At 37.2% G+C, this 8,769-nt stretch overlaps 1 protein-coding gene across 1 annotated transcript in view; it reads left to right on the forward strand.

The window, feature by feature from the left end:
* Nucleotides 1-1,738: 1,738 nt before the first annotated feature.
* Nucleotides 1,739-8,769, forward strand: part of LOC109480535 (protein CBFA2T1-like) — a 149,775-nt gene continuing 142,744 nt past the window's right edge. The window contains exon 1 of the mRNA XM_019782754.1: nucleotides 1,739-1,902. The gene's annotated coding sequence lies outside the window, so the exon portion shown is untranslated. The remainder of the gene's footprint in view (nucleotides 1,903-8,769) is intronic.

The raw sequence follows: 8,769 nt of genomic DNA on the forward strand, positions 1-8,769 counted from the left end.
CATTTTTTAATTATGTTTTAAAGGAAAACATATTGTTTTTGCTCAGTTTCTTCTTCTTCTCCAAACAAATAAGGTCAATGACCTGAACCAGATGTCTGTCACCATGGTAACTAGTGTTGGTTTACATCATGTTGCAGTTTTATAGCAGGAGGGATTTAGACTCCTGTCACCATATATATGAATGTGTTGGAGTAAGAATGAACAGAGCAGATCATATGCAAAGGTAAACATTATGCATTTGCTTTGCAAATTTTACCTTTCTAGTTATGGGTTCACCACACCACGAAGTGGTGTGGTGAAACCATATTGCTTTTTCTGATGTTTCTTCTTCTTCTTCTCCTCCTCCTCCTTCTCCTCCTGCCATTTTTTAAATGGATTCAGCTTCTTCATTTTAGGGCCCAAGGTCCTGAAATTTGGTATGGAGGTACAGTGGGCAAATACCCCTAGGCGTTTTTTAAATTATTGTGATACAGGCTTTTAGAATGGTTTTATTTGAGTTTTTTGGCTGTGTTATAGCAAATGTATTACTGTGTTAGGGTGCCTTGTTTACCACGTTTGGACATGAGTCATCACAATGGAATGCAGGGCATCAACCAATAGGCATGCAGCTTTCCTCTATACTTCTTGCTGATTGGCTGTTGGGATTTAACTTGATTAACACCTGCACAGAAGCATTTCCATACTGACAGTATGTCTGTATTCAAGTGTTTTGGTAGGTATTTCAAGCTTTCCTGCTCCAGCAGTGGAATGCCGGGCATGGACGTTTTTTTTTATTTTGAAAATCAACAGTTTGCATTATGCAATTAAAAATCCTAACCAATAAAGTAGGGAATAGCTATCCAACTGTTGTTTTAGTTGTATTTTACTTCATATTATAGTTATATCAATGTAAATCATTGTTTTCCCTTGTGTTTCCCATTCTTTCCCTGCCATGTCGTAAAATGTGGTGAACCCATCGCTGTATTTGCTCCAAAGCAAATATTGGCCTTTCTAGTTAGCAAATGATTTTTGTCCCTAGAGTGACAGTCTTGTCAGTGGATGGCATTTCAGCACCAGGAACATTGACAATGCGAAGTCCTGTTGTACCTTTCTGTTTCATCATGTTGAATTCACTGTTTTTCAGACTGAAGCAGACTGAAGCATCCCATCCGAAGAACGCAGTGTGACGCTCACATTGTACAAACTTCCAGTATTGCATGTGTTAATTCATTGTGTTGAATTCACTGTTTTCAGCAGATTTCTGAGACAGACCAAAGCGCCCCTCCAAAGACCACGGTGTCTTAGCCATAGCCGAAGCTGTAAAAATTAGGATTTTACCACAGTCAATACTGACTGAAGGACATTGTACCAACTTCTAGTATTGCTGTAAAGCATGTGTTAATTCATCTTGTTAAATTCACTGTTTTTCAGCAGATTTCTGAGACAGACCAAAGCGCCCCTCCAAAGAGCGCAGTGTCTTAGCCATAGCCGAAGCTGTAGGGCTGTTAAAAATTAGGATTTTACCATAGTCAATACTGACTGAAGGACATTGTACCAACTCCTAGTATTGCTGTAAAGCATGCATTTATTCATCATGTTGTATTCACCATTCTTCAGCAGATTTCTGAAGTTGACCGAAGCTGCCCATCCGAAGAGCATGGTGTTACGCTCACATTGCACCAACTTCCAGTATTGCATGACATTGTGTTAATTTATGGTGTTGAATTCACTGTTTTTCAGCAGATTTCTGAGACATACTGCAGCGTCCCATCCGAAGACCGCGGTGTGACGCCCGGCCGTCGTGGCCCAACTTTGCGGAGCGAGGAGGAGGGAGAGGTCGGAGTTCAAACCTGGGGAATCGCTGCGAAACGTTGAAGACGGCTTCTCCAAACAAGTCCGCGGTCGGGGAGAGGAAGCCTGAGGGTGAGTACTCTGCGATCTCTATATGGAGTCTATCATGAAAGTTTATTTATTTTCTCAATTCTCAATTCTTTATTAAGATTTTTTAAGATTTCCTAATGTTAAGATTTATTTACAAACATAACAGACAAACATGACATACAATTTTGCCTGAATGGCGTTGATATTTACAAGATAAAATGTCAAAAAATTATATATTTACAACAACTATAAAAGCAGTACAGTAGGTGTACATCCCAGATATTTACAAGGTCCATTATCTTTTGCCAGACTCTATCTGTACAGTCCGGTTATAGAGTCTGATTGACTGATTTAATTTATTTGTTATATGAAGATCTACCACAGTAGTGGAAGGATTGACATAACAGGTGACTATCACCTCTTCAAGATGTCAAACCTGAGACCAGACTGTAATGTTTGAACCACCCACACCGGCAAGGTCCCTTGAACTCTTTTCGATAAGTGTGGTGGGTTCTTTAACATGTGTGGGATGTGGCTCTCCCCAAACATGGGACCTCCATTTAACGTCCTATCCGAGGGACATCCCTAACCGAAGCTAGGTAGAAGTTCACTTTGCATTTGGTAGGTCATGAGTTTGATCCCTGTCCAAGTCATACAAGTATGAAAGACTTAAATGGTACATACTGCTCTGAGACTTTCAAGTTCGCCACATTTCCTGTGTCTGACCATTTGACCTGTCATTCTGCCTGTCAATCTTCCCCCACCGACCCATGTGCTCATAAATCTATCCAGTTGCTAATGATTTATATCATATAATCACATAAAACAAAGCAACATATTATGGCCAGAAGTGCGTCGTATAATACAAGAGAGGCTGTTTACGACAATGTACACAAACCTAATACAACAATGTACACACACCTCACCAACGTAGCCCAGGTTATCACAGGCAGTTCTGAATGACTGCCAGACACTGCAGATAAGTGTTGACGTGACTGATAAGATTTGAGACCATTTATAGCCCTTACCTGCCCATTAAATAGGTGTTTTACGATGGCCTTACACCTGTCTCGGTCCCAGGTTTCATTTGTATACAGAGTACTTCAAATATTGGACATGTTTGTCATCAAGCAAACATACTCAGTCTCAGGTGCTTACTGTAAATGCAGAAATTTTTGCATTGGTTTGCATTTTGCAATGACCTAAAACACAGTGAATGCATGTATGTATTTTTTAGTTCTACAGTAGAACTAAAAAATACATAGAATTGTTTCAATTGTGAACATCAAACACAGAGAAGACTTCTTAAGTTTTCCATCTATTGCACAATAAAACCACGTACTGCTAAGGTAAATAAATTTACAGTAACCAAATTATTTCAACATAGAATATATTACACTAAGGTGTACAGTGTATGAATGAAAAAAAAACATCAAGTTCAATAAAGCATATAACGTTACTAGTATCCGTTTCCTGAATAGTGTCAAACATATGATACAGATTTTGATGTTGCCCACTCAGCCTCATATTTTACCAGAATTAGGGACAGTTGGTTGAGTTTGTGTTCGCAGAAAAGCCAACAGGTGGGGTTTTCCCACTTTCTGTTTGCACAGTGACTTTGTTTGTAAACAGTGGCGCGTTGACGGAAAGACTTGTGTGAACAGCTCGTGTGCCGACAGCGCCAGCGAATCAATTAAGCTTAAGGCCTTACGAATCATATACTTTGGCCATTTGCCACTCATTATCATTTGTCATCTATCTCTTTTTACATGTTATCATGTTAACAGTTCTTAGAATCTATAACTTAAGCCTAGGACCCATAATTTCAACCAATTGAATGACTAGTACTGTATAGCTGAGTTACCGGGTACTGTGGATTACCTGGAGGTTAGCATAATAAAAACAAATTTTCCTAAATCCTCTTAACATTTCTGACAGGATTTTGTATTGTATTGTGCTTTTATTTTGAGCTTGGTTGTATGAAAATACAGCTCTTATAAGTCAGACTGTATTAAGGATCTACCAACAACCTCAACAGCTGGCCATTTTTCCACCACGTGTGTTTAGTTTATGACACGTTCTGACTCGAGTGTGGCACGAGGAGCTTTCCTCTCGCACACGTGTGCAAACAATGGTGTGAGACATCTCACGGTTAGGTGCTATTACCCCGCTGTATTTTCACTGGTGATTGACCATAAATACGTGAAGAGTGCAGGATGTTTAGATAGAGAACTTGATCATTATCACATCATAATAGGCCGGGGTAAGTTATGGACTGTTAACAGAACCTAAAGTTTGAGACTTTTTAGAAAACTGTGTCTGTGTTAACTTTGAGTGATTTTAGATTGACCATAAATACGTGAAGAGTGCAGGATGTTTAGATAGAGAACTTGATCATTATCACATCATTGTAATTCTCTTTATGTTCACGGTAGCAAAAGTTCACGGTCTGAGAAAAATGAACATGTTCACGGAACTATATATTCACGGTGGCGACAGGTGCAGGAATAAGAAAGTTCAGGAATTATTTGTTAACTGTAATGATAACTTCACTGTACAGAGATGACAGTGAAAACAGTGAACATAACAGTACAATGAAAAAAATCACAATGAATATAGGCTAGTTAAGTTGTAGACTGTACACAACCTTCTAGACTTAAAAAAAAAACTGTGTCTGTGTTGGTGTTTGGTAATTGACCATAAATACATGAAAAGTGCAGGATGTTTAGATAGAGAAGTTGATCATTATCACATCATAATAGGCCGGGGTAAGTTATGGACTGTTAACAGAACCTAAAGTTTGAGACTTTTTAGAAAACTGTGTCTGTGTTGGTGATTGATCATAAATATGTGAAAACTGCAGGATGGTTTAGATGAAGAAGTTGATCATTATCACATCATAATAGGCTGGTTAAGTTGTGGACTGTGCAGAACCTTCGAGACTTTCTAAAAAACTGTGTCTGTGTTGATAATATTGGTGATTGACCATAAATATGTGAAGAGTGCAGGATGTTTAAATGGAGAAGTAGATCATTATCACAATCATCATAATAGGCCATTGCACAGACTTTATAAAAACTCTGTTGTCCCCATGGGAATTTTAAGATCTTATCATCGGTGTCTCATCCTGTCTTAAGAGGAATTAAGAGCACTAGAGAATGATTTTTAAGAGAGATAATGTTTGAGTTACAATTATATGTTACACAGTTTCTACAAAAGATCTTGTTTTGTTTTAATATTTCCAAGTGGGATCTTAGCATTTCCACAAAACTTGCCAATTGAGTTTCCAAGGCTTGAGATTATTTTTTCTTATGAAAAAAAATTTTAATGGCAAGAAAAGTTTAAACTTTGTTCCTACACAAAAAAGAACTCACTTCTTGGTTAAACTTGTCAACATAATCATCATATGAATGAGACAACAAAATTGATATTTTCTTATGAACAAGAATTTTCATGAAAAAATGTTAAGAGGAACTTTTATCAAACTGAATAGTTTATAGAGTCCAAGTTTGATTACAAAATTGATATTTTCTTATGAACAAGAATAATATTTTCTACTAACAAAATGTTAAGAGGAATTTTTATCATATTGAATATTTTATAGAGTCCAAGTTTGCTTGCAAAATTGATATTTTCTTATGAACAAGAATGATAATTCTATAAACAAAATATTAAGAGAAACTTTTATTAAATTGACTATTTTATAGAGTCCAAGTTTGCTTCCCCAGTTCCTAGCTCTCTTGGATAGTTCTATATAAAACGTTTATTAAATTGCATATTTTATAGAGTCCAAGTTTGCTTTCCCAGCCAGTTTCCAGCACTCTTGGATAGTTCTATATAAAGTGGCTTATCTGCTGGTGCAAGGTCTGTTTGTCCCAAGGAAAAAGGAAACACAGTATAGACGTCATCCCGGTCAGATACAGGGAGGAAGAAGACAGATCATGATAAAACTGCTAAATATAGAACCAAAACGGGAACAACGGTTGAAAAATATGGAGAATTCCAGAAACTTATCCCTTGCCGATGACAGTTGATGCGTCTACAAATCCTGTAGAAGGAAGCAAATTTGAACCCAGCAGGTTTAAAGTTACCGACCGACCGTGGAAGACCTCGTGGCTGAGAGGAAGGGAGTGGGTGATTTGGCGGGAGCTCATATCCTGAACACTTGTTGGTTTCCCAGCTACTTGTTTGCACCCCCTTTCAGCGAGGCTGTGTTAATTCCAGCCGCGTGTAAGTGAGCGTGTTGCAGCAGTGAGTGGTTATAATACTTGTGTGTGTGTGTACGAGCTGGGAAACCTGGTCTTCTCAACCATGTGGATCAACCTACAAATGCTCATGGGGGACAAGGTCGGCAAGTTCTCCGCGGGGATGCCAGGTATGAGTTAAGTCTTAAAATTTAAAACTTCTGCATTTTTTATTTGAAAAATACCTGCACCACTCAGAATTTAGGTACGTCTTAAGGCAAATTCAAGCCAGGGATGCCAGTTATGAGCTGAGCCTTGGAATTTTCTTTAAATCTAAAACTTCTGCATTTTTTGTTTGAAAATTATTACCTGCACCACTCAGAATTTAGGAACTTTTCAAGGCGAATTCTCGGCATGGATGCCAGGTATAAGCTGAGCCTAGTACGTACATGTGTATTAAATTGTTAAAACTTGTGTGTCATAATTCCAAATCCTGTTTTCTGCATTGAAAATTACATTGTACCTGCAACAATCAAGTTTCACCACCTTCACCACTCAGAATTTAGGAAGTATATGAATCAACCTGAAAACTTTTAATAAACCATTGCCATTATTTCTTTTACTCTGTTGTCTTAAAGTCAATCAAAACTCTAAATAATTTCATCTAAAGTTGGTGAATGTTTAGATAGCAAAGTTCTTTATTTTTGGTTCCTGTTTGTACAGTAAGTACTGTATGTAAGTACATTTAGTTTGTACAGGATGTATACAACATGGCATATAATTATAAATAGTGACAGTTATTCTGTCCTTTATACTAAAGTATCCCAGACTCTCACACAATGGAATAACATCAGATATGATTATATCTGCCTAACTTACTGCATATGAGTCAACAGCTCCTATATGCACAGTGTTAAATGTACATGTAGAATGTTATGTCTATTTTGAGAAGCAGAGTTTGATATTACAAAGACTACGAGTTTTAGACAAGAAAAGGAGGCAAGTTGTCAAAATGCCTAACTCAGTAACATCACTCCAGAGACTATATATACAATGCTATGCTTGAATGTATGAATTTCTTTTGATTCCTTGTTTCAAACTCCAAAGCTGAGGTCTTCCTAAAACCTGCTGTGTATCAGGAAATATCACAGTTAAAAACTGTTTCCTTGTCATGAACTCCACATTGGATCAACAAGGTTGGTGGAGACAAGAAGAACTTAATTGCACCACAATCGTAGCAAGAACAATGTATGCACAATGTATTGTACATAACATGCACAACCATAATGTATCAGCTTAGTACTTATGTATGGCACATTGTAAATACATGTGTACATACATGTTTATGCATGGAAGTTGAACTATTGCCAACATCTAATAATTCAAAGACACTAAATTCTACTTGTAAATGACAGTGAGGATATGCTTACACTCTAATTACTCTAAAAATATGTGTATGCTGTACATGATATGAATCTGTATGTGAAAATTGAAGTCCTGACATGCTCCCAAATTTCTATCTACAGTATTCTAGGCAACAGGACTTTTTACTACTTTGCATCATCCTTATTTGACTTGTCTAAGTTTTGTTTCCTTTTGGACTTCAAAAAAATTTTTCTTCACTTATTTGCATATCAATAAATAATAGTTCTTGCTTATAAACCTGCCTTTCTGCACAAGTTCTCCAGTGTCAGTGATGAAAGGTAGCGGATGCTACTTGAAACGTTTGACCATTTCCAAAAATGAGTTGCTTGAGTACTAAGTACGGTAACTGTTTTTTGGCATATTCTATGCAGTTTGGCTAATTTCCAGGTAGACACTGTCTTCTCAGGTGTCATAGATCCCACAAGAATCCTGTAAGGGCATACAATCATGTAGTCCCAAACAAGATGTAATAATACAAAATGTAGGCAGTTCTTATTGTCTCAACTTTCTACATATAAAAATCAGCATCAAGCTATTAACTCAGTAATAACCTGACTCGGTGAACAGCTAAGAATATTTGAATCCGCCACTGTGACAACACTTTGAGCCGCGGGGCACAGCCATATAATGGGGCGTTCTTTCGTCCTATCATGCCAAATCCGTGTCAACAGATATGGTCTAACTGCAAGTTGGGTCCCAGCCAACATACATGTGACGTGTTCCCACAGTGATAGCTAGCTAGTTAGCATATGTACATTATTTCATCACGGCCTAGTTCAAATTTGAATAATTTAAAGACAAATTTTGAGTAGAATTCTTAAATGAAGTCTAGTAGACACTCTTAAAGTGTAGACTTTCCTTGTCTTCCACCTGACACTTCCCTGGTGAATTTCCTCATGATTTAATTGAATTTTGAATAACTTACAGTCAAATTTTGAGCTGAATACTTAATAATTTTTAGGATAAGTAGAAAACCTCTTAAAGTGTCGACTTTCCCTATGATCTTCCACCTGACTCTCCCCAGGCGAATTTCATCATGACATAAGTAAATTCTGAATAACTTACAGCTGAATTTTGAGCTCAATACTATTTAATTCTTTTAGTAGTTAATACTTTTAAGTATTTGATTCTTAAAAGAATTTTTAGGATAAGAAGAGAACCTCGTAAAGTGTTGACTTTCCCTCAGTCTTCCATGTGCACCTGACGTCCCCCAGGCGCATTTCATCATGACATAATTAAATAATTTTGAATAACTGAGCTAAGAATTTTTAAGATAAAAAGAACCACTTAAAGTGTTCCG

This window comes from Branchiostoma belcheri, unplaced genomic scaffold, assembly GCF_001625305.1.
Source record: "Branchiostoma belcheri isolate BF01 breed outbred unplaced genomic scaffold, Haploidv18h27 scaffold51, whole genome shotgun sequence".
Taxonomy (NCBI): Eukaryota; Metazoa; Chordata; class Leptocardii; order Amphioxiformes; family Branchiostomatidae; genus Branchiostoma; species Branchiostoma belcheri.